Consider the following 26,527-nt stretch of genomic DNA (forward strand, 5'->3'; position numbering starts at 1 on the left):
GCGTGAATAGGTCCACCATGCACACATAGTAGTTGGCGTGGGCATATGTGTGCACGAGCTTGCACAGGCAGATCTGTGTGAGCACGCATAAAAGTTGTCATGCATACGCAGATCTGTGTGTACGAGTGCCCGGTTAAGGAGCTCCCGGGAGTGGGCAGGGCCCGGCCTGCAGGTCCAGGGGCATCCTGCTACAGGCTAGGGTGGCATGGACCACCACCTCCACGGCCATGCATCCCTGCAATCCCCTCTGCCCTCAGCCTCTGCACTCAGCATGACTCTCAAATATTTTCATCTTCTATGGGAACTTCCTGTTCAGCTTCCTGTTGTTCTTGGACTTTTCTTTTTCAGTTGTATGGGGGTGTGTGTGTGTGTGTGTGTGTGTTTAAGGTTGTAATGCTTTTAATCTGTTTTAATCTGCCTTTCTGTTTTGCCCAGAGCGGCACTGTGGGCCCCGGCCACCTCTGAGGGGAAGAAGATACCCCGCAAGAGCAGGCCAGGTCCTTGGCTGGAGTTAAAGGCTCTCAGGCACTGAACACGGGGAATAACTCCTCCTTCCATCCAGATTAACTGAGGCTTTAAAAACCCCAGTTTATTCTGTAGAAACTGTTCTGTGCAAGGGGCAGCAGGAGGGGAAAGAGACCTGAGGGGAGCAGAATGTGCCACCCCAAAATATGCCTCTCTGGCACAAGGATCATTTTGAGCTGCCTATTCTGAGAAAGTGCAGACACAGGAGAAGCTCTGAAAACACAGTAGAATTTCCTTACTCCCTCGTAGGGAAATTCACACTGGTAAAGGAAAGCACTTATTTGTCATCGTGTTTCCCTTTCAGTGCTAAGCAGGGAACCTCTACCAGAGATAACTTTTTCACTGGGAGATTTATCTGCAAAGCTGGGCAAGCTTTCTTTCCTTACACTTCCTCCTCTGCCCTTCCCCAGAGTTGCCTTTTCCCCCTCCAGAAGCCCCAGGTCCCTGTCCCTTCCTTCCTCGGGAGGGTAGATAGGCCTCAACTGTCTGGTCACCTTTTGAGTCTCCTATCTTTGTGGGGCTCCTGACCGCACACACCAATGTAATTAAAATTGGGGTTTTTTTTCCTCCTGTTCATCTTACGTTACTTAAATTCATAGACCAGCCACAGAATCTAGAAGAGTAGAAGGGAACATTTTTCCTCCCCTGCAGGCCTCAAGGCAGATTTCTGGGGGCGTGGGGCAGGGGGTGGATGGGGCGGGGGGAGGTGGGCAGAGAAGGCCTGATGAGGGCAGTACCCCAGGTTTGCGGGCTCAGTGACTCTATTAATCCTGCCCTCCACCCACCTCTCCCGCTGTTGCTGAAGAGGTAGGAGCACAACTAACAAAGAATGTGGGCTGTGGCCAGAGCCCAGCCTCGGGTTGGCCCCGCAAGTCCCCGGCCTCACCCCCTGGCCGGCCCCTTCTCCCAGATGGATGGTCCTCTGCATAGACTGGTACCTGAGCCCTTGGCTGTCCCTCTGTTTGTGCCTTTCATTTCCCAGCCACCCTCCACCACACCAGATTCTTCTTTCACATTGTGATCAAAACTCCTCCGGGGAATCCTTCCCTGGCACTCCTAGGCCAAGGGGAGAGGTTTGTCCATGATGCCCCCTCGCCAGAGCCAACCCCCCGCCAAGTCTCCCTCCCGGGGCTCCCGCGTCCTGCCCCTGTAGCTGGTCTAGTGGTTGAACCATCCTTGAGCTGCCTGTCACCCCCGCCTCAGGCAGAGTCCAGTGGCAAGTGACCCCAAAGCTAGACCAGCCCACTTCTCTTGCCTGCCTGGAAGGGGCAACCGGTCGCCTCCAGCTGTTGGTGGCCCACAAGGGCCCCACACACATGAGAACTAGAATTGTCATTTCCGAATATTGTTCAAGTAAAAATGAGGACTCTTGGGCTCCACCCCTCAACTTAGGAAGTCAGATCTGAGGGCGGGGGGTTTCAAAGGTGATCTGATACGCAACCAGGGCTGTGAAAAGATCCTCCTGTGTCTAGGGTGTCCTGGGTTTCTAGCTGTGGGACTGCCATGGTTGGTGCCCGAAAGTACAGGAGGAACTGAAAGGGAGACAGGGAGATGCCACGCAAGGAGCACAGGTTCCGAGGTCTCAGGGATCTGCCACTTGCTAGGAGACACTGAGCAAGCTGCTTGCATTGTCAGTGTAGAGACCCTCACCCCTTCCTCGCAGGGTTGTTGGGTGGGGAAAAGATGCCGACCGTGCCCAGGCTGGCTCCTCCCGGGGTTCAGGGCGGTACCTTAGAATGGTGTGGAAGGAGAAACCTCTCAGCCCATCTTCAGGACCTGGGGAGGGCTAGCACCCACCATTGCTTAGGGCCTTCGCACCCCAGCCTTGGCCTGAGAGAGCTCCTTGAGACTAGTGTTCAGTGGGCCCACCGGGATGGTTCCTCTGAGCCCAGCCCAAGAAAGCAGAACTCCTGAAACCTGTTGTTTATGAGCAGGAATAAAGGGACAAAACACTGCTTCCTGGTTAAACCATCTCCTGTAGACGTCATCTCTGCCCAGACACCTTTGTCCCCTGAGGCTGCTGTTCCCTGAAGCCACTCCAGTCCGAAGAGGGGCAGTTTGAGCTGAGCCTGTGACCCACACTCACCTCCAGGGAGTTGTCCTGCCCCCACTGCTGCCTCCCTCTGGAAACTTCCCTCAGGACCCACTGAGTGAACCTCCCTCAAAACCAGCTCAACTTCCGCCGTCTGCCTTCATTTGAACTGATAAGGCCCTCATTGCCCCAGACCCCCAAACTGCCCACCAAGGATTCAAGATGGTAGTTTAAAATGTCTTCTCTCCTCCCAGCTCTCCCCAAGACTCTAGCTAATCCCTATTTACTTCAGCCATCACACATGTCCTCAAGGGTCTTCCTGCTCTGATCACTCCTGGGCCCAGCTATATCCAATCCTCTGCTATTCCTTCCTTCTCAAGCCTTCCCACTGGGACTCCATCACCTCAGACCCTCCCCTACAACCTCCACTATATCCTCAGCCTGTGTGCCTTAGCCCCGCCCCCCCCAAAGTCTTCCTGTCCCCTGTAGCCCTCCTCAGTGAAGGCAGCTTTCTGCCCCTCCAGAGCTTGGGTAGCTGTTTTCCTTGCCTTCCACTGACATCCCCAAGCCTTTTTATACCTTCCTTCCAAATCCCAGCTCCTGCGACACTGACCCCATCTTACCATACCGTCTGCACCCACCACCCCTCTTCTAACCTTCCCGCTCTTCCCTCTTGCATTGAAGATTCCAGTTGTTGGCTCATTTTTTCCCATGCATGACTTCATTCTAAGAGACTATAACATCCATGGAGCCCCTGCATCTAATGCCCTGATCTCCCAGTTCCCTGCCCTCCCTGCCTCCAACTCCAACTTTCTTCCACCCCAAACCAGCCCCCCCATCCCGATAGTCACCCCATTCCTATTCAGCCCCAGTAACTGCAGCATCTCTGAAACTCAACCACAAGCCTCAGACTGTCTCACCACAACCTTCTAGCCTTCTAGCCAACAGTGCACTAAGGTTTTGTATCCCCTCAAGGAAACTGCAACTTCATTGAGACTTATAATCCATTGAGCCCACCACCTCTTCACCATCCATCAGCCTACTTTTGTCTTCATAGTTCCCTTTACCTGGCTGAGAGTCCATCATCATTATAATGACTATTCTTTCAAACACTCTTAGCTTCCTTGGGGCTTAGCGTTACTTGTCTGGCAAAATTCCAAACTTGGTTAAATCCAGCAATTCCACTGTGCCTACCCCAGAGCAGCTAAATATTGGTTGAGAAAAATCATAAACTCTAGCTCGAAGGCTCCCCCTTACCTTCGTGACCACAAAACACAGTGGCCATTTAACTTTTCCTGGCAATCCTTGGATGGTTCCCAAATAAGTTTGGTCTCCCATTCTAAAAGATGATTAGCTAATACCTTTCTCTCTTGCTGAACTTCTGACTTCTTTCCATCCCATAATTTCAGCTGATGACTTTGCCTTATGCTTCATGGGGGAAATAAAAGCCACCAGTCAAAGAATTCCTCATCCTTCCACCTCCAAATCTACTATGGTGAGGACCACAAGGACAATGTGAATAGAGGCCATTATAACCAACACTCTTGATTTGCTCTTGGTTTAAACAGGAAGTCTATAGCTTCAACAGTGAGTATAATGATTGCTAGAGATTTGTTTTTTGGGTTTTTGTTTGTTTCCTTTTGCTTTGTTTTTCATACAGTTTTATAATCTATACTCTTGCTGTAGGTTTTTGAAAGCCATCCCTTTTCATGTTATTTTCTAATGTCAGTTTACTATGAGATCTGGTTTGTTTGTCTTATCATGATTGAGTGTTGGATTTTATTAAATATATTTTCTATATTAACTGATATAATTATATGGAGCATAGTGATCCATAGACAAATGAATGAGAAATAATTGATGTTGTAAATCACTGAGTTTTAAGGTGCTATTTGTTACATGACATTATCATGGCAAAACCTGACTAATGTACTTTATACAATAAGCTGGATAGCTTTTGTTCTCTTTCTATTATCTGAAACAATTTGTATGTTTTTCTGTTCTCTGAAATGAAGCTTCCATTTAAACCATCTATGCCTGGTATCTCTTGAGAGAAGGAAGCTTTGGTTACTGATTCACCTTCTTTTAGTCTCATTAGTTGATTTACTTATTTTTGAAATTCTCCACATGAGTCAATTATTACCATTTATGTTGTTCCAGAAATGTATTCATTTCACTCAAGTTTTTTATTTTTTCTAATATATGCATTTATTACTATAAATTACCCTGTAAGCAATACTTTCACTGCATCCCACAAATGTTGCTACTTGTCTTTTCATTTTCATGTAGTTCAAAATATTTTTAAATTTCTTGAGATTTTTTTTTTTAAAGATTTTATTTATTTGACAGAGAGAGCGACAGCGAGAGAGGGAACACAAGCAGGGGGAGTGGGAGAGGGAGAAGCAGGCTTCCCGCCGAGCAGGGAGCCCGATGTGGGGCTCGATCCCAGGACCCTGGGACCATGACCCGAGCCGAAGGCAGACGCTTAACCAAGGGAGCCACCCAGGTGACCCTCTTGAGATTTTTTTTTTTACTCATGTTATTTAGAAGAGTAATGTTTAATCTGTATTTTTGGTGGGAATCTTTTTGTTATCAACTAGTTTAATTCCCTTGTGGTCTGAGAGCATACATGGTATGATTCCTATTCTTTTAAATTTGTTAAATTGTGTTTTATGGTGCAGAATATGGTCTATCCTGGTGACTGTTCCATGTGAGCTTGAGAAGAATGTGTTCTCTGCCATTGGATGAAGTAGTGTATAGATGTCCATTATATCCAGTTGATTGATGGTGTAGTTGAGTTCAACTATGCCCTTGCTGATTTTCTGCCTGCTGGCTCAGTTCATTTCTGGTAGAGCGGTGGCAAAATGTCCAACGATGATAGTGGATAACTCCATTTCTCTTTACATTTCTATTATTTTTTGCCTTTCACAGTTCGATATTTTGTTGTTAGTTGCATATACATTAAGGATTGTTATGTCTTCTTGGAGGAAGACATTACCCCTTTATCATTATGTAATGCATTTCTTTATCCCTGATAACTTCCCTTGCTTTGAAGTCTGCTCTGTCTGAACTTAATATAGCTATTCCTGCTTTCTTTTAATTAGTGTTAGTATGGTATGTTTTTCTTCATTGACTAATTTTTAATCTATATATGTCTTTACATTTGCATTTGAATGGGTTTCTTGTAAACAACATATGCTTGGGTCTTGTTTTTTGATCCACTTTGACAATCTCTATCTTTTAATTGGTGCATTTAAATCATTGATGTTCAAAGTAGTTATTGATATAGTTGGACTAATATCTATCATATTTGTTACCATTTTTCTATTTGTTGCCTTTGTTCTTTGTGTCCAGTTTTGTCTTCCACTCACTTTCTACCTTTCATAGTTTTAACTGAGCATTTTATATGATTCCATTTTCTCTCCTTTTTTAGCATATTTTTTTGCCTTTTTTAGCAACTGCCTTAGAGTTTGCAATATACATTTACAACTAATCTGACTCCACGTTTAAATACCACTATACTGCTCACAAGTAGTATGAGAAGCATATTATTTAAAATAGCCCTATTTCCTCCTTCCTGTTCTTTGTATTATTGCTGTTATTCATTTCACTTATACATAAGCATACACGAGTCTTCCTTCTTCAATAGATGCAGAAAAATGTTTATAAAAAATAAACGTCCAATTACAATAAAAACATTTAACAAGTGAGGCAGGAAAGAGGCAGATACAGTCCTGCAAAGACACAGATCTCCTTTTTTTTTTTTTTTTAACAAAAAGAAATATATTAGTTCAGGTAACTGGGAGGTTTAAGGGTGATATTAACAATAGTGACAGATAGATTCCAAGCCTCCAGAAGTGTCAGCAAGACACTGTCTCTCTGCTGGCTCTGCTTTGTTCTTTTGACTTCATTCTCAAGAAGGCTCTCTTCACATAGTTTGAGATGGCCACCAGCCACTCCAGACTTCTACCTTCTGTGGACCAAGTAATAATTCACAATGTGATGGTTCTAGCAAAATCCTATGATGAGTCTAATTGATCAGGTCTGGCTCATCTTTTGAGCTGGGCTCAGGAGAAGAAGAAAGCCCTGTCCGACCCACACAGATGATTCCCCAGAGAAGAAGAGATATTATTTCACCAGAAGAAGAAATGCTGGACAAGTAAAACAACAGATATCTAGTACGGAGAGACTTTTCAAACTTTTCTCCCATGAATGAGGATTACATAGTTTATGTGGCATGAGTTCAGGAGTAATTTAGCTGAATGCTTCTGGCTCTGGGTTTCTCATGAAGTTCAACTGGATGTTGGCCAGGGCTGCAGTTTTCTTAAGGCTTGCCTATAGCTGGAGAATCTGCTTCCATGATGGTTCACCCATACGACTATCAAGTTTGTGCTCTTTGTTGATGGAAGATCTTAGTTCCTCACCATGTGAGCCTCCTCAAAGGGTGCCTTTATGGTCTTCTTGAGATAACAGCTGGCTTTCCCCAAGAAAGTGATCCAAGAGACCAAGGAAAACACTGAAGTGTGTTTAATGACTAGCTTTGGATATCACCTATCATCACTTCTACAATATCCAACTGATCAGAAAGGTCATCCCTTTCAATATTAGAGGGGACTGCACAAGAGCATGAACACCAGGAGATGAGGGTCGCTGGGAAGGGGTAAAACTAATCAAAGAAATAATAGAGGAAAACGCCCTAGATGAGAATCTCATTAGATTCTAGATTAAAAGGCTCTTCAAGTTTCTAGCACAATGGATTAAAATAGACCCTCCCCAGTGCATGTCCTGGAATTTCAGAACACTGAAAGTCAAAGGGAAGATCTCACAAGATTCTGGGAAAGAAAAAAAGATGTCACATACAAACATTTAGAATCAGAAGAACTTCATAATTCTCCAAGGCAAGTGTGTAAGACTTTTTTAAAATTCTGATGAAAAAATTACTTTAGATATAGAATTTTATACCCAAGACAAACCATCAATCAAGTTTTGGTGTAGAATAGAGTCACTTTAGATATTCAAGTTTAAAAAAATGTCTCCCACACACCCTGTCTCAGAAACTTTGGGAAAACAGACGATCCAGGAAACAAGAGATTCAATACAAGGAAGAGAAGAAGGAAATCCCCAGAATGATGGAGAAAAAAATCCCAAAGACAACAGCTAAGTGTAGAGAGCAAAGAGGACAGACTTGAACAGGTCAGAAGACTCAGGAGATTATTCCATGAGAAGATTACACTGATAGAGCACCTAACATGTTGGAACACAATGAGAGATTTACACAACTGAGAGATTGAAGTTGAACAAGTGATGAGTTGGTCAAAAAATAAGATAATGACAAAATAAAACAAATATTAATTTCAGGGAAAACAAAATATGGTGGGGAGAGGTTAAAGCAGTCAGAGTTTACTCTATGTCTCAACTGGAACTGGCATTTACAAAGTCATGAAAAATGCAAACACAGAACAGCGGATCTAACTAAGTTATGATGTAACTATATTGGGAGGACAGAGGAATGAAGAGCATGCACGAGTGAAATGTGATGGGGCAGGCCAGGGTTAAAAGAGAGCTAAATCCTTGCTTTCCACAGCAGGAAATCACTAGATCATATCTAGAACCGAAAAATCAATAAATAGCCCGTATAATCATGTTACTTAGAGATGTGGAAGTAAATACCAAATGAATCGACTAAGTGGTTGGAACTGGCTGCCTCTGGGGAGCAGTAATTAATGGAGGGTATGAGGGCAGATGTGCTACTATTCATAATAAACCTGTATAGCTGCTGTAACCTCCCAGCTATGTTCACGTAAATTTAATCAAAATAAAGCTAAATAGAGAGGATTCTGAGAAGGTGGCCAAGGCGGCAGCACCAGGAACCAGGAATCCCCACCAGCTGCATCCCCACCTAGACAAAAATTACATTGGCAGAATCTGTCTGATGGAGCTGTTTTGGAACTCTGGAGCCTACAGAAGGCTTGCCACTTCCAGGGAAAGGCACTGCTGTTGATTTCAGTCAAGTTCAGCTCTTAGCACTATTGCAGCCCCCCATCTCAGCCTCAGCCCCATGGCAAACGGCAGAGCACACGTTCCAAGAAGAGCTGGCATGAAGCATATGGGAACCAGGGTAGGCAAAGGGGACTCTGCCCTCTTTCAGGGATCTGTGTTCCACAGCTGCCTGTTGCTTCTTTTCACAGAGGTGCAAAGAGGTGCGTGGCCATTGTTGTTGCATCTCCTCCCATTTTTGCTAAAGTCACTTCGGGGGAGGGGAGGATTTAAAAGGCTAACACCCCTTTTTTCCCCCTCCCTTTTCACTTTCTCTTTTTCCACTCTTGGAAGCCAGACATAAAAAACCAGGGTATTCAAAAGCAATTACATATATAAGGAAAGTTAGAAAGTGACCACACACGCCCGGAGAAAGGTGCAGGTTCAGAAAAGACCTAAGGAGACCTTAAGTTTATACCTCAGGCAGATCCATGACACAGAGAGAGCCTACAAAAATTAATAAACAGACAAACAAACAAATAAAAACAATAATAAAAAAACAGCAAACCCCAGGGAAGGGGGAAAATCTGATTTCCAGAGTTATCACATTATTAGATTCAAATGTCCAGTTCTTTTAAAGAAAAACCACAGGACATAAAAAAAAAAAAAAATAGGAAAGTATGGCCCTTTCAAAGGAAAAAAAATTAATCAACAGAAACTGTTTCTGAAAAGGATCTGATGGCAGATCTACTGGACAAAGACTTTAAAACAACCAACTTCAAGATACTGGAAGATCCAGAGGAATATGTGAAGAAAGTCAAGAAAACAATGTATGAACAAAATGGAAATACCAGTAAAGAGACAGAAGACCTAAAAAGGTTTTGTTTTTTTTTTTTATTGGTTTTGGTTTTGGTTGGGACTCAGGTTCTGGTCCCAGGGTGGGACTCAGGGCTATTATGAGGGTACAAGAGGCTTGGAACACTCTTATTGGGGCAGAGCATCGGGTTCATCTCAGGGTAGGGTAACTTACAATATGAGAAGTCTTGGAAGGCTGGTCCTGAGGTATCTGCACCTGCGGCCGCTCCCATAGAGCCACCACCCAGGTTCTGGGAGATGAGTTGCAGGTACATGAAGTTGCAGAAACCACAGGGATGAGTTTCCCCATCTCATATGGCCAACAGCATGACTCCTGGAAGCTGGTGACAGGAGACGGCTTGGCATGCACAGCCTGACTGTCGAAGTGGCAGTTATGGGGTGCAGATGCTAGCCACCCTGCCTCTTCTTTGTGCTGGTACCTGACATAGATATTGCCTGCAGGGTGGTCCCTTGGTTTTGGCTAAACACCTTCAGCTTTTGTTTATCTGGACATGTCTTCATTTCTCCCTTACTTTTGAAGGACAGTTTTGCCAGATAAAAGATTCTTGGTTGACACTGGGGGTGGAAACCCCCTTCGTATTCAAAGAGATCAATAAATCAAAAAGGGAGAAAAGATAAAACCAAGAGAAAAATAGGCAAGGAATATGGATAGACATTACAAAAAAAGAAATACGATCCTCAGGAGACGCGTGAATAAATTTTTCATGTCATTCATAATTCAGGACATGCAAATTAGATGATGTCATGCCCAGTTTTTGTAGCATATTGACACAGGAAACAGAATTTTATACTCCTCACTAGCAAAAGTAAGGGCGGATTAGCAGGTAGCTAAGAGTGCAGATTGAGGCAGACTTGGCTGAACGCCAAGTGGGAATATCTATGAAAATGTATTAGGTACCTGTACGCTGGGCTTTTCTCCTATAGGCATACTCCACGAGTAGGCCCTCTGTGTTCAAAGGCACTCGTTGGAAAAACCACCAATGTCTCTCTGGACAGGACTAGCTAAACAAACAGTGATACCTCCTTTTCGTGGTATCTTAGTCTATTCAGGCTGCTTTAACAGAATACCATAGACTGGGGAGCTTATACACAACAAAAATTGATCTCTACAGATCTAGAGGCTGGAAGGCTAAGATCGAGGCACCAGCAGATTCAGTGTGCAGGGAGGGCCTGCTTCCTGGTTCAAAGGCAGCAGTCTTTTCTCTGGGTCTGCCCATGGCAGAAGGCGTGAGGAAGCTCTCTGGGGGTCTCCTTTATGAGGGCACTCATCCCATTCATGGAGGTTCCACTTTTATGGTCTAATCACCTCACAAAGGCCTCACCTCCAAGTACCATCACACTGGGGATTAGGTTTTAACATATGAATTTTGGGTGGGACACGAACATCCAGACCTGAGCATGTGGAATACTCTGCACCGTTAAGAAGAGAGGCTGATCTGTGTGTGTTCATATCAAAGAGAAGACAACATATATTAAGTTTAAAAAAAAAAAGAAAAGCTTCTAGCCATGTTTATAGCATGAGTCCATTTGTGTGACAAATGGAGAAAAGTGATATTTGTAATAATCTGGCACCTCCTTGATGGTCATTAGAAAGTACTTAGCTACTTTCTCTAATGTAAGCCGTAAAACTAAACAACAATGATGATTCAAAACAAAATACAGAAATTCATTTGATAATGAGGCTCACTTGGATGCAGAGGTCATGCAGAATCTTTACACTTTTGTGTGATGTACAGCAGCTTTGTTATTCTCGTTCAGCAGCTCAATAATGATAGAAGTAATACATTTGAACTTAGGAAAGAAATGTACATAACATTCCGCTTTTAGATGTTTTGTAAGTTTTAGTTATTGGGCTTTTCTTTTTTTAATGAGCTTTCTTTAAAAAGTATGTAATTCTTTAGCTTAAAGACAAGAAGAAAACCCTAGAAACTAATATCCCATATTTCTTTCCTCAGCTGGCTGGGAGTTTCTTGACCCAGTAAGACCTTAGCGGATTTGTCCTGGACTAGAATTCAGGAGGCCCGGGTGCCAGTCCTGGCTCCACTCTTTGCTGGCTGGATGACCTTGAGTAAAACCCGTAGCCTCCCTTAGCTCTTTTTCTCAGCTGTCCTGTGGGGTACAGCACCTTTCCTGTCTACCTCATGGGACCACTTTGAGGAGCAAAGGAGATCTATCAACTTGGAATCTGGACAGGCTATGCAAACGGAAGGGCTTTTATTCGGATAACGAGGGGGATCTTCTCAGAGGTTCAACATTTCTGCTTTCCGGTTTCCCCAGAGGGCAGGCAAGCCTGGGTATTTATTTAATAAACCTTGAGTGCCTTTCTGAGCAGGCACTTCGCCAGGGGCTGGCGATCGACAGTTGAATGCGACGCAGTGCTTGCTCTCAAAGAATTCAGTTTGGTAGGGGAGGCAACTCACAATTGCAGTAAAATGGGAGAAATGCAATAGAACAGTTACAGAGTGACAGGAACCCGAGAAGGAACTCTGTCTGGTTGGGAAGGTGTGGTGGAAAAGGTGACATTTGGGTTGAGTCTTAAAGAATCTGTTAGGATTTGCCAGGGGATTGAGTGGTTTCCTGGTTGAAGCCTGGCAGTGCCCAGCCCCGGATCAATTTCTCACCTATATTTATCAGCCCTTACCTGGGCTGTGTTGTAACAAGTCACTGGAAACTTGCTCTCAGCTGCCTGTCCTATTGGAAAATATTTGTGAAAATGTGTTAACAACAGGTTAGGAGTGTTTCCCTCCCAGGAATATATGCATTTGGGTCCAAAAGATGGGTCCCTACACACAAAGGAATCATAATAATGTTTTAGTTTTACAGCTGATGCTAGAGAAAGTACCTAAGTACTTTCTACTGGCTGCCGACTGGGGCTAGATCATTACAAATAATTGCTCTTCTTCATTGTCTCAGCAACTTAGTCCTGGTCCTATTACCGGCAAGGAAAGAGAAGGCCCGATTCACCAGGCTAGTTAGTAACAGAGCCAGATGCAAACGCAGGCCATGAGCTTGCACGTCCATTGTTAGGTTGGTTCTCACAGCAACCCTGGGAAATGGGCAGGAAATGCACACGATCCCCCATATAAGATAGGAAATTTGGCCTGGGAGAGCTTTGCGAAGGACCCCAGCTAGCATCCGGACTCCTGGCCGGGTTGAGGCTGCTGCCTTGAGGTGGAGGTCAAGGCCCTGACAGGCAACGGGGGCAATATTTTGGGGGTAGGGCTGTCTCCCTGGCACTTCTCAAATCTCATCTCTGGAAGCAGGTGCCCACTAAGCCTGGGTGTCAGGCCTACCATGGCTGGGCCTAGGACCCTGCTATTCTGGAAAGCTATTTGGGAGGCGATACCTCTACTTCTCTGATTGTCCTCACCATGAGGTGGGCTAGACACTGTCTACCAGGGACCACTCCACGTTGACCCTTTTCCTGTCCTTGTTCAAGGAAATGACAGGGACGTGGAAGAGGACTTGTTTCTCCCTGGCTTGAGGCAACATTTGAGGTGATAGAGAATAACGTCTTCTTTCATGGATTGCTTGGATTAGTGCATTGGGAATGGCGTCTCTGTGGGTTCACAGAGAGGGGGGTGCAGTTGAAAAGCTTGAGCAATGGTTAACCAGGAGAAAGTCACATTCAAACACAAGACCTCCTGCTATGCATTCCTCCAAACCCACTGAATCTTTTCTGTCTGTGTCCATCTCTCTCTTTTCCTCTACTTTCTCCCGTAGGCCCCCTGGTGTATCTGTACCTGCTTCCTTTTCCCTCTGCCCCTCTTCTATCTCTCTCCCTCTGCCGCTCTCCCTCTCCCCTCCCTCTTGTCCTTTCTGTCCTCCGTCCCTATGGGTCCACCCCTTTGCCGGCCCCATGGCGGACCTACACACATTTAGGAGTCAGTGTTTTTACCAAAGAGATTCTGTAATCCCTTCTGTTAAAAAGTAGGCAAGTTGCACTCTTTATGTGCCAAGAAAAAAACCAAGTCATCTTCTTTTAACTTTTCTTTTCAGCCGTTGGCCTGTGGCTGGAACAAAAATAGGTCTCCCTGCTTCTGGCGCTCACACCACCCTACCCAAGCTGCAAGCCAGCCCAGTTGGCAGATATGCTGCTGGGGCCAGAATCCTCTTACCCAACTCAGGGCTGCTACCAGAGCTCTGAGCCCAACCAGGCCTCCCAGCCAAGACCTCCCAGCCAAGGCCCTGGATTGCCTGGAGGCCTGGGTGGTGGGGGGTGGGGCAGACTGGCCAAGACTCCTGCCCACCTGGCCCCGGGGCTGGGGCTGCTTAGCTGCCTTCTCCCCTTCCCTGGTGAGGCTGCAGGAGGGAGGGGGTCAGCAGGAGCCCAGCCCCTCTCTCTGCTTGTCATTATTCCCGGTGACACCCTGCAGCCTGAGCCAAGCTGTCAGGTTAGTGCCCAGCCCAGCAGTGTTAAATTTATGGGACTAACATTTGAATGGGAAGTTAGAGTTACATAATGTTCTTACCTCATAACAAGCTGCTGGAGGCAGTTTTATTGAGCCCTGAGAGTCAAACTGAGGCTCATAGAGTTTAAGTTACCCACTTAGGGATGGAGCTGGTACTTAAGACTCTGGAATTCTTTGCCTGAATGCCCTCAAACCAGGATCCAGAGTCTGCACAGGCCACTTCTCCAGGCCTGTTGTCCTAGGGCAGATTGTATAAGGTGTATACATTGTCTCTAGTCTCAAGGCTAGCCACAGGCAGAGGTGTGCTGGATGTAGATGGACCTTGGACATGTAGGCTGGCCTATCCCCACTCAAGTGTGAAGTTTCTGCAGAGAGAGATGTCGTTGGGGGTAGGAAGAGGAGGGGACTGGGTCCGCTCTATCAGAAGTACCACATTCAGGCATGGGACTCCCAGGAATCTGAAAAGTCCAAGTTTGAACCTGGCCTCCCAGGTCATTGTGAATGTGTATTTGTGGAGTTAGGAGGATAGAATATCTTTTACTTAATAGTTAACTCAATTTATCACTTAAATATTAAGACTTATGTTCATTGGGATATCACTAGACTTATGGGTTCTGGGGCCATAGATGTTAGAGGGGGCCCAGTTGAACACCTGTTCATGTGTTTACTGGCAGTTTGGATGTCCAGATCCCTTGCCCATTTTCTACTGGGTCATCTCAATCATGTTTGGATGTCTTTGTGCCTCAACCCTTCAGAATCTCCTTATCTGGACCCAGGAGGAGGGGCAGAGTTCTAGAGAGTGTCCCTCACCACCTATGTCTTCATCTTGGCCCATCCGAGAGATCAGTCATGCTTTGCGGTTGAAAACTTTCTTGTCATACCTGGCAGTTTTCTATGTCCTGACATACCTGGCATTTTCTATGTCCTAGGCTCAGTGTCTTAGAAGGTCCTCCAAGTCAACACATTCCCTCTCCCAGACCTGTTCTTCCTCATGGCTTCCGCACTCACTCCCAATTCCCCACCTACCTGTCACCAAGTCTGATCTATTTTACCTCCTTGAGGTCTCTGAAGACCAGCCATGTAGCTCTATGCCATAATGACCTCCCAGTTCCGTTCAGGGCCTCTCTGTGGGAGCCAGGGAGAGTCTCCTGACAGCTGTTCCTTCCTCCAGTCTTGCTCTTCTCTATCCCACGCTCCACATTGCTGCCAGAGGGTCTTCCTAAACAGCTCAGAAATCTGCCAAGTGCCCCACTCCCCATAAACCAGAACTCCAGTTCCTCAGCCTGTCCTTCAAGGGACTTGTTTCCTTATGACATCAGTTGTAAAGATCAGGTTGCCCCCTATAACACACACGTGGGGAATGGGGGACAAGTAAGGTGCACAAGTAAGGAGGAAAATCAGGCAACAGCAAACCTCAAGCACGTGACTACACCTTCTGGCAAAAGCCAGGAAGCAAAGCCACCAAGGAAGACCAAGGTGGACAGCAAGCTTGGAATTCCTGAGCTCAGAGCCTGGGCCACCTCATTACCTCTTCAGCTCTTGAGCTCTGCTCGTTGCAAAGATGTGCCCTCTTTCCCTTCTCTCTCTGCCTTTTTCCTTCTACTCTCACCACCAGCCAGCTGCCTTGTTTTTCCTGTCTGTACTTCAACCCTCACAGGGAAAGAATCTCTTGACCCAATTAGTCCCCATCTTCCTTGAGTGGAGAGTTCTCGCCAGACCACCTCCTGGACAGGACTCGGAGCAGGTGCCTGGCCTGATCTAGTCAACTGAGAGCAGGGTGGGGGGTCACAAGGTGACAGGTGGACTGGCCAGATCTCCACCAACCATCTCCAGAGGTTTAGAGATTTGAGAACCCACGGTGCTCTTCCCACCTTCCTCATCTTTGCTAATGCTCTTCCCCACACCACGTACACTCAGTCTCTATGGCTCAGACCCATGCTGCCCACCCCTGTGTTTCTCCCCCAGGAAGCCTCCTCTAAACCCCTCCAGCCAGGATGAACACTCATTCTGGGCCCCTACAGCTAGTTGCACTGATGTCCTGCTTTTTGTGCTTGTGAGTTGTCTGTCTCCCCAGTTGGGTTGTAAACACTATGAGAGCAGAGACTATACTAGCCATCTTTTTTTGTTTTTAAAGATTTTATTTATTTATTTGAGAGAGAGAGAGAGAGCAGGGGGAGGGGCAGAGCAGGAGGGAGAGGGACAAGCAGACTCTTCCCTGAGCACAGAGCCGGACGCGGGGTTCGATCTCACAACCCTGAGATCATGACCTGAGCCGAAATCAAGAGACCCTGTGCCATCCAGGCACCCCAATACTATCCATCTTTGTATATAGTCCAAGTGCCTCTTACAGAGCTCTGCGCATAGAATAAGCTTCCAGTTAAATACTTTGGTGGATAAAGTATCATGCTGGATAACCTAGCATAGCTGTTGATCTCAAAACTATTTCTTTTCTCTTAGATGCATCTTATAAATATTTTTAAACACCAGAAACAGATTTTAAAACCCTGAGAGCTCAAAGACCCCCTCCATCTCACCCTGCACCAACTCCTCCTCAGCCAGAGCCTTCCCTCTGTCCCGGTACACAGCCTGTGATGGGGGCAGTGGGGCCCCCCCCCGGGAACCTGTGGGGTCGTGGGCTCTGTGTGGAGGGCCTGCAGGGGCAGCCTGGCGTGAGGCCGCACTGCTGCTGGGCCTGGGTGATGTGGGAGGCGTGGGCAGCCCCAGCGTGCTCTCCCTCACGTCCTTGAAGCTTCCCCTGTCCTCTGACTCAGCTCCAGCATCTCAATTCGTGGATGAATGCCCTGGGCCCAGACAGAGAGTCGATTCAGCCCAGCAGGGTTTCTGGAGGGCTCCCAGGAGGGGGAGGCCCGGAAAATGGCCAGGGGGCAGTAAAGTTGGGGTGATGGCCAGTTCGCTCCAGCTGCAGCTCAGGGCACATTTTTCTCCGTCCCCACCCCCACCCCACATTCTTCTGGTGCCCTCATCAGGGCCCAGCTCTACTGGACAAACAGGAGACTGGAACCTACCTTGGGAGCTCAGCTGCTAGGGTCCTACCCTCCCCTGCCCTGTCCCTATCATTTCCCCCACATCTGAGGTTGAGTGTGAACATGTGTGCGTGTGCATTTGTGTGTGTAAGGGTGTACACCCCTGATAGCAGATGCAGATGAAGCCTCTCCTCGGGGGTCCCTGCACCACCCAGGGCTGCCACAGAGAGCTGAGAGGGAGTTAAGTCCCTTTTTGAGCTCAAAGGTAGGCTCAGACTTCTTTCTTTATATAATTTATATAATTATACCTAAACTTGGTATCATTTGATAATTTAACACACAATAAAATGTACATATCAGTTTGATCATTTTTTACAATTTGGGTACAACCACCATCCGCATTCTAGAATATTCCCATTTCCCCAGAAATTTCCCTCATGCTCCTTTCCACTGAGCCCCCTCTCCTTTCAACCCCTGTCTGATTTTTATCGCTGTAGATCAGCATTTAGGTTTAAAGACTTGTAAATCCGCATCAGAGACATCATCAGACTCCATGGCATGTGTCTGCATCTAGAGGCTGCCAGGCAATCTCCGGTTCTGAAGCTAAGGGGCCCTGGCCTCCTCCCCTTCCTCCGGGGTCCCCACTCCAGGATCCAGAGGTGCTACCTGACGGCACAGCAGGGTCACCAAACAGTGCAGGGAAGGAACACAGCACTGGGGGGCCTGAAGGCCTGGCCAAGGGGCCTGGACTCACCGATGGCAGTAGGCTGAGGCACTTGAGCTTTTGGGTCTCGGGTTCCTTAGCTGTACACTGGGAACAGAGATGGTCACCCCCCAGGGCTGCTGGGAAGATTGAAGCCAATTTTGTAGCCAGCTTTATAGGTGAGAGGCAGGGCACCAGTCAACTGATAAATTAATCCAAATAGCTATTATTTACTGAACTATCTTGGGTGCCAGACGTCATGCTAACAACTTCCTTCAATCCTCCAGTCAGGGGGCGGCTACTATTATCCCCATTCGACAAGTAAGAAAGCTGGGACTCAGAGCAGTCAAAAGACTGGCCCAAACCAACCAGAAAATACTGGAATCTGACTTTGGCAGCCACTCTAGTCTCCCACTCTTGACCCACTACTCCCTCTTCCTCCCAGATGAATATATTCATTGACAAAAATGAACTATAGCTGACAGCAGTTTGTAAACAAAGCTGTGTAATGCTGGTACGACTTACTGTCAAGCCCATGAACAGGTCTGAGAGCCAGAGAATCCGATGACCACCCCCCCAACAGGCTTCACCCCCTAAGTTGGTCTGCCCTAATAAATTTCAGAATCATGACTGCTGCCTCTTCTCCTTGGACCCATACATAGACTATTGCATTTCAGCTTCAGAGACAGAAAGTCCTTCTTCATATCTAACTTCAGTCTTGCCTGCTGTTGTAAAGCCAACATCCAGCTCACCACTGGCCCTAGGCAAACCATGAAGGTACTAAAGAGCTTTCTGCCCTACAGGGCACCCCAAAGCGCTGAGACCTGGAGCAGGGGCTGGTCTTCACAGTCCCTTCCCAATCTGAAGCATGGTAAGTTCTAGGGCTTCCCTGGGGATAGAAGAACAGATAGGCAGGATGAAAAGGGTCGAGAAAGGATGTCTGAGCTGCCTCATCTGTTCTCAGCTCCCACAGTGGCCCCTGTGTCTGGCTCCTTCCTCTGGGAAGCCTCCACCCACCACAGATGTCACTCCCATGTCCTTGTGACATTTCTGCAAGGCTTGTCAAGGGAGGGTTTGGAGATAGGAGAGCAAAGGGACTGGCAGAGTCTTCTGGAAGAAATGCATTGCCTTAGTGTGGGGAGAGAGGCCTGCCACTGCTTGACCTTGGTCAGGCCAGGTCCTGGCTTCCCCCCAGGGCCAGTAAAGATAATGTCACTGCTTCTCAGGAGTGCTCAGAGGCTCAGATGATACCAAGACAGGGAAACGACTTGGCAAAGCGGAAGCTGAAGTTCAGCCCAGGGGAAAATTTGAGGCACACTGTGATGCAGAGAAGGTCTCAGACTCACCTAAGGGAGCTCAGGCCCAATGGCCTGGCTTGCTGACCACTGGTGTGAGCTTCCCATGGTTCCCTCTGTGACAAAGTGTGAGACAGAAGGACAGTCAACTTGCCTGAACCAAAGGGCCCTGGCTGGGTCTGTGGGCCTCTGTGCCTGCACACATGTGTCTGTCTGTGCTACAGTGTGCAGGTGGGAGCCTTCCATGATTGCCATCCCCTGCAAGCCACAGCCTGCTTCTCCAGGGTCTCTGTATGCATGTCCCCCTGCACGGGCTCGTGCGCCTCTCTGTGTCTGTGGATAGGTCCATGTCGTGGAGCAGCTGTTTTTTATAAAGTGCTCTAGGATTTATTGTGTCCGTTAAATGGGAACAGGGTGCCTTAGTCCCTAGAAATCTTGAGGCACAATGACTGTGTTGGGGAGTGCAGGTGGGTATCTGCAGGGCTTCATAACCACCCGTGGCTCCCCATTCCTCAGTGTGAATGTCTTACCCTGACGTTCAAGGTCCTCCATGCCTGGCACACATAGACCCCTCCAGCACAATCGTCGCTCTTGCCGGACACAGATAGGAGAGACTGCCACATCCTCATCGTGCGTCTCTGGACTTGTCCCTTCCCCTCTGATTCTCATTGTGTCAAATGCAAAGGGGGCTGGAGAAGTCCTTTGCAAACCGGCAAGCGTGACACTCACAAGAGGGATTTCTCCTGCAGCCTCCTGGCCTTTGGGTTCAGAACCCCTCAGTGCCTTTCCTCCAGCTGTTCCTACATCTCCACTCCCTGAATGCCCCCCCGTTCTCTGAATAGTCAAGCTCAGCCTGGCCCCGGCTTCCCCACCAAGCTCCCCTCTGTCTGCAATCACACCCGCTTCTATGAGGACCCTTGTTTGTATGTCTGCATGTGTGATGGGAGGGCTTCTGCATAGGCACTCGGGTCTGCCTTTTCCATAGTCTTTCAGTTCACTTGGCAAGTATTTGTTGAGCACCTACTACGTGCCAGGCGTCATGCTGGGGAGTCCGCCAGGAATGAGGCCATCACTGCTAGCCCATTGGGCAGAGTAGAAAAAGGTACCCCTCAGGTGGATGCCATCTCATGGGTACAAGGCATGGTCAATAAACTATGCTTTTGCACAAAGGAAAAGGAGCCTTTTCCTCCTGGAAGACGCAGCCCCAAATTCAGGTCCATAGCTTAGAAAGTGGAGGTGGCGCCTGGGCTTCAGTCCCTCTTTCCTACCTTGGCTAAGCCAGGCACCTTGTGCGCTGAACAACTCGCACCTCTCAAGACAGCAGCCCAGAAAGCTCTGAGCTCCCTTGGATGGAGCACTTGAGCTCTGGGTCTGTCTGTGCAGCTCTGCACTGCTTATGTCTACTCAGCCTGTGTGAACATGTGATGTCATTGTGCACCTGTGTGTGTCCCTGCCTCGGGCAGATCTCTCCATACCCTTGTTGCAGAGAGGGGGGCAGACCTGTGTGGGGCCATCGGCTTGAATGTGTGTCCCCACGGCCCTGCCCACCACGTCCTTGCCAGCCTGCATCCTCTGGGCTGGCTTTCTCTGCCTCCTTAATTGTTCCTGGTCCCCAACTGGACCCCAAGCTCTGTGAAGGCTTCCCCCAGCCCAGCAGGGCAGAGCTGAGCCACAGGAGACAGCAGACCAACCCTGGGCCCAGCCTCCTCCTCATCTGCTTCTGCTTTTTCCTGCTCTGCGCCCCTCTGGCAACAGCATGGGACAGGGGAAAGCACAGGGCCACTACGCAGAGGATCTGGGGTCCCTCTGCTTGGGAATCTCTGGGAGCCCATGGCCACGTCCCTAGGCCATCCTGAAATCTCAGCCGCGCGGAACTTGATGAGCTGGTTTGCTCTTCGCTAGATGAGGCTTGCCTAGTCTTGCTTCCGCACCTTTGCTCGGGCTGTTACTCTTGCGGCATCCTTCAAGCTGAGGGCAGCCACCTGCTAGGGAATGCGCCTGGGGCACCGACGTGCCGGAAGCATGGGCTGCACACCCCGTGGACCTCGGTGTCTACTGTACGCGCGGCTCCCCTCAAGGCTCCCGGGCAAGTCAGGAAATAGGCATTGTTCGCAGCACGGTTTGTGAGACGAGGAAGCCAAGGTCCGGAAATGTCCGAGACCCCTCCCAGGGTCCCACCGCCACGCTTGCCGACCAACACCGTTGGGATTAGGCTCCCAGGCCCATCACCTCAGGTCGTTGTTGCTCTCCCCGCTCCAAGCTCCTGGCATCCTAGTGAGTGTGGCAGCCCTCTGGACTTCCGCCCCCAACTGTCGTCTTAAAAGTATATCCATTTTAACACTGCATCTACCTCCCGACTAGACTGTCTGTTTCTGAGGGTAGGGACTGTCTTGTGTTGCTTTGTGTCTCCATCTCCATATGCGTACAAGATAGTGATGATAGTGACCCCTGCCTGCAACTCTCTCTCAGCCTGGCTCTCGGGCCACAAGGTCACAGTGGTGGCTTTGAGGGGTCTCAGAAACGCTGTGAGCTGGAAGAACAGCGTCCTTTGGAGGGGAGTATTTTGGTTTGGGAAGAGGAGCCCTGGGCAGACATGGCCCTCTGACCTGGTTACGCCAGAGGGCTTCTGTAGCCTGAGGACAGGGGCAGAGAGAGCGGGTCCCTCCCTCCCTCTGGAGGCGGCATCCTGGCCAACCCTCCACCTCTGAACCCGCTGGGCTCTGTAGGCCTGGGTGGGGAGGAGGAGGGCTCCCCCCACCCCCACCCCCCCACCTCTGCAGCTGTGACACAAAACTATGTGGTCCTTCCAGTATGTTCAGGAGTCCCACTCCCACGGAGGCCGGGACCAGGTGGAGCTGACCCCCTGAGGGCAGCCTGGCCTGATGGTTTGGGTCTGGGAGGTTCCTGACAGCAGCGGCAGGGTCCGGGCTGGGATACCTCAGCTCATCTGAAATCACAGTCCTCACATCCAGGAGGCCCGGAGGCCGGCGTCCCTGCACTCAGCACCGTGGGGGACATCTCTGAGATGTATTTCCAGCCCCATGGGTAGAGGATCTAGGTACAGCCAGTCTGCTCACACAAGGAAATGGGTAATAAATTCAGAAAGCAGCACTGGATCCCAGCAGTGTTGTGTTATGCTCAGGAGGGAAGAGCATGGTGGGTCAGAGGGTCTGGGAAGATGAGGCGGAGAGAGGAAGTGGGTTTGGCAGTTCACCAAGGAGAGGCTCAGAGGATCGGGAGGGTTATCTTGGGCAGGGAGGAACAACACGGCCAGGGTGATGGTAATGCACACGTTGTTCCCCAGCTCCTGGGTCTGACCTCCCTCGACAGTAGAGGGAGGACGTGCCCTGGTATGGACTTTCTGTGAGTACACCAGCACCCTCTCAAGGCAGAACTGACAGCCAGGAGTGACGCAGCCACTTTCCAGGCGTGCAAGCTGGGGATGGTTACTTCACTTCCCCGAGGCTCCGTTTCCTCATCTGTAAAACAGAGATGAGACCCTTACCTATGAAGGTTGTTGGCTTTTGGTATCATCATTCTTTGGAGTGAGACAGGACTCCCAAGAGAAATGCTACTCTTTCCCCTAATTTAAATGAGGTGGAGAATGGCACTGTTTGGATTCCCTGACCTGTCTCTACCAAAAAGTGTTTATTCCCATGAGCTTTGCTGTGTGTCATGAGGGAAGCAGGGGCGTGACCTTTGGAATCTATAGGCCTCCCTGGAAGCATGAAGACTGGCTCTGGGGAGACGAGATTGTGCCTTGACACGAGGCAGGGCCGTGTGGACTAACTGCATAGACCTGGGTGCGGGGTTTGGGGTGGGGACGGCAGATAAAAGGGGAGGCCCAGGAGAGGCCTAGACCTGCTGTGACACTCGCTGTAGAAGCTGACACTTGAATGAAACTTCTGACTTGGTTAGGATGCCCAATCATGTTTCATATGGGTAATTTTTCTGCCTGTCTTTTGATTTTTTTTTTTTTTTTAATGTTAGTATATTAGTTACTGCTGCCTAACAAACTGTGGCCAAACATAGTCGCTTGAAACAACAAACACTGGTTTTCACAACGTTACTGTGGGCTGGGGATTCTGGAATGGCTGGGCTGGGTTGTTCTGGCCTTGGGTCTCTCATGAAGTCATGGTCAAAATTTTGGCTGGGCTGCACTGTAATCTGAAGGCTTGACTGGGCTGGAGGACTCCCTTCTACATTCATTGCTGTGACTATTGGCAGGAGGACTCAGTTCTGAGCTGATGGTTAGCCTGAGGCCTTGGTTCCTTGCCATGAGCGCTGCCTGAGTATTCTCACAATCAGGTACTTGGCTTCCCCCAGAGTGAGCCATCCAAGAAAGAAAGAGCAAGGAGGAAGCTGCACAATTGTTTATGACCTAGTTTCTGAGGTCACACGCCATTGCTCCCAGTTCCTGTGTATTAGAAGCCGGTCCCTAAGTAGAGTGCACACACTTAAAGGGTGGGGGGTGGGCTTCACCTATGGAAGGGAGGAGGATCAAAGAATTTGTGAAAATATTTTAAAACCATCACCGTTATGGACATTTTTTTTTTCTTTTTAACAGGCAAAATTTCAAACATATGCAAAAGCAGAGAGAATAGTATAATGAAACCTCATCATACTCATCATCTAGTTTCCAGTGATGAACACAGGCCAATATCTTTATCTGAGGGATAAACAACACATGATAAATTACATATATTTCAAGTGGACAATTCATTAAGTTTTGAATATGCTTACACCCATGGAACCATCCCCACAGTCGAGGTACTGAGCATATCCATGGCCAGCAAAAGTGTCCTTGTAACCCTTTGTAATTGATCCTTACCTCCCTGACCACCCCACCCCCATCCTCAGGCAACCACTGAGTTGCTTCCTATCATTGTAACAGAGTTGACATCAACTAGAATAGTATATAAATGAGATCATGTAGCATGTACCCTTTTGTGTTGGATTCTTTCACCCAGCCTCATTATTTTGGGATGCATCTATGTTGTTGTGTGTATCAATAGTTCATTCCTTTTTACTGCTGAGTAGTATTCCATTGGAGGGATATATTATGATTTGCTTATCCATCCACCTGTTGATGGACGTCTGCATTGTTTCCAGTTTGGTGTTATGACAAATAAAGCTACTGTGAACATTCATGTACAAATCTTTATGTACACATCTGATTTTTTCCCTTCGGGCAAATATCTAGCAGCAGAATGACTGAGTTATATAGAGGGGTATGTTTAACTTTTTAGGAAACCGTTCAACTTGCGTGCAAAGTGGTTGTACTATTTTACCTTCCGACCAGCAGTACATGAGAATTGCTTGTTCCACATCATCACTGATACTTGACATGATCAGTCTTTTTAATTTTAGGCCTCCTAAAATTAGTAGCGGCATTTCATTGTGGTTTTAATTTGCATTTCTCTAAGGACTAATGAAGTTTGACATCTTTTCGTGTGCTTATTTTCCATTTACACATTGTCTTTGGTAAAGTGTCAGTTGAAATTTTTTGCCCATTTTTTTAATTGGGTTGTTTGTTTGCTTCTTACAGATTTTTGAGAGTTCTGCACATATCCTGGATGAAAGTTCTGTTTTGGAAATGTGATTTGTGAATATTTTCTCCCAGTCTGTGGCTTGTCTTTTCATGTTCTTACATGTCTTTTAAAGAGAAGTTCTTGATTTTGATGAAGTCCAATTTATCCCTTTGCCCTTTAAAAAAAAAAAATCCCTTTTTAAATGAAAGAAATCATGCTTTTGGTGTTGCGTCTAAAAAATCTTTGCCCAACTCAAGGTCATAAAGATTTTCTCCTGTGTTTTCTTCTAGAACTTTTGTAATAATTTCAGATTTTACATTGAGGTCTATGATCCATTTAGAATTAAATTTTTTGTATGGTTCAAGGTAGGGTTAAACTCCTTTCTTTTCTTTTCTTTTCTTTCTTTCTTTTCTTTTCTTTTTTTGTATACGTATATCCAGTTTCTCAAGCACCGTTTATTGAAGAGACTGTCCCTTCTCTGCTTGTGTTGAAGATCAATTGACCACATATCTGTGGATTTATTTCTGGAGTCTTCAGTGTTCCAGTGATTGACTTGTTTATTTTTAAACCAATATATACTATATTAACTACTGTAGTTTTATAATAAGATTTTTTTTTGTTTTTTGATTGAGATATAGTTCATTGATAATAATACTCGCTTTTAAAGTATACAATTCAATGGATTTCATATATTCACCAAGTTGTGCAACCATCAGCATTATCTAATTCTAGAACATTTTCATCATCCCAAAAAGAAACTCTGTACATATTAGCAGTCCCACCCCAACCCCCCTCAGGCCCCTAACAACAACTGATCTATTTCTGTCTCCATGAATTTACATCTAATGATATGGTCACTCCTCACAACTAAACTCTCCTCCCTGCTCCTCACATTATGTAATAATAATCCTGAATCCCACATTCTTGTTCTCCTTTTTATGAGTCATGCTATATCTATATAATTCCTAAAACGTTATTTTTAAAATTTTACCTATTTGTACCTTTATAAAAACGATGTCATGCTGTGTGGAAAGGTGGGGGAGGGACTTATTTTATTCACTTGATATTGATTTGCTGAGTTTTATTCATATTGCTGTCTATTTATTTTAACCCATATGCGAGAATATACCACGCTATAATTGTTCACTCTGTCTAGATGGACACTTGGACTGTTTCCAGGCTTTTGCTGTTGTGAACAGTGCTGTTCTGAATACTCTCGCACATGTTTCCTGAGTACATGTGAGTGAGTGAAAATCTGGGGCATAGGTTATGTTGGAAACCTAAGGAAATAACACAAATCTATTTTTTCAAAATTGTTCCCCCCACATATACTCTCACGGGCAGCGTACAAGAGATCGTGTGGCTGTAGATGCACGCACTCCAAAACCCACCATCAGCCTTTTAAAAATTGTTTGCTAATTGAATGGGTGTGAAATGGTGTTTCACTATGGTCTTAATTTGTGTCTTCCCGACCACCAGTGATATTGCACATCTCTTTACATGTTTATTGGCCGTATGTGCTTCCTTTCTGTGAAATCCCTGTTCGTGTCCACCTTTCTGTTGGCTTGATTGGACCTGTCTTATTTAAAATGTTTGTTGATAGGGGCGCCTGGGTAGCTCAGTCGGTTGAGCGGCTGACTCTTGATTTCGGCTCGGGTCATGGTCTGGGGGTCCTGGGATCCAGCTCCGCCTGGGGCTCCATGATCAGTGGAAAGTCTGCTTCGGGAGTCCCTCCCTCCCTCTCCCTCTGCCCCTCCTCCCACTCTCTCTCTCTCTCTCTAATATAAAGAAATAAATCTTTAAAAAAATATTTGCTCATATATATGTTTATATGTGTATGTGTGTGTGTGTGTGTATATATATATTCTGATACTAATCCCAGTCAGTTGTGTATATTGCAAATATCTTCTCCCAGTGCATAACTTGTTTTTTAAACCCTGTTCAGGTTGTCTCTTGAAAAACAAAAACTCTTTTATTTTTAATAGAGTCAAATTTGTTCATCTTTTATATTTCAGCCAATGCTTTTTGTGTGTTCAAGCATCCTTCTCTACCCCAAGGTATAAAAGATATTCACATATATTTTTTGCCAAGCATATTAAAGTTTTGTTTTTGACATTTTAAGTCTTTAATCCACATGTAGTCATGAAGAAGGTATCTGATTTAACCTAGTCCCTCTGGGTAATCATTTTTTTC

The 26,527-nt window shown here is 46.9% G+C and overlaps 2 long non-coding RNA genes across 2 annotated transcripts in view; one reads left to right on the forward strand and one right to left on the reverse strand.

The window, feature by feature from the left end:
• LOC145723890 (uncharacterized) overlaps positions 1–26,527 on the reverse strand; it is a 1,084,435-nt gene that overhangs the window by 472,534 nt on the left and 585,374 nt on the right. The window lies entirely within an intron of this gene.
• LOC145723703 (uncharacterized) lies at positions 11,331–12,675 on the forward strand. The gene is made up of 2 exons (XR_014148961.1): positions 11,331–11,769; positions 11,801–12,675. It is a non-coding gene; the product is annotated as an uncharacterized LOC145723703 (long non-coding RNA).

Source organism: Leptonychotes weddellii, chromosome 10, assembly GCF_054177405.1.
Source record: "Leptonychotes weddellii isolate Sample4059 chromosome 10, ASM5417740v2, whole genome shotgun sequence".
NCBI lineage: Eukaryota > Metazoa > Chordata > Mammalia > Carnivora > Phocidae > Leptonychotes > Leptonychotes weddellii.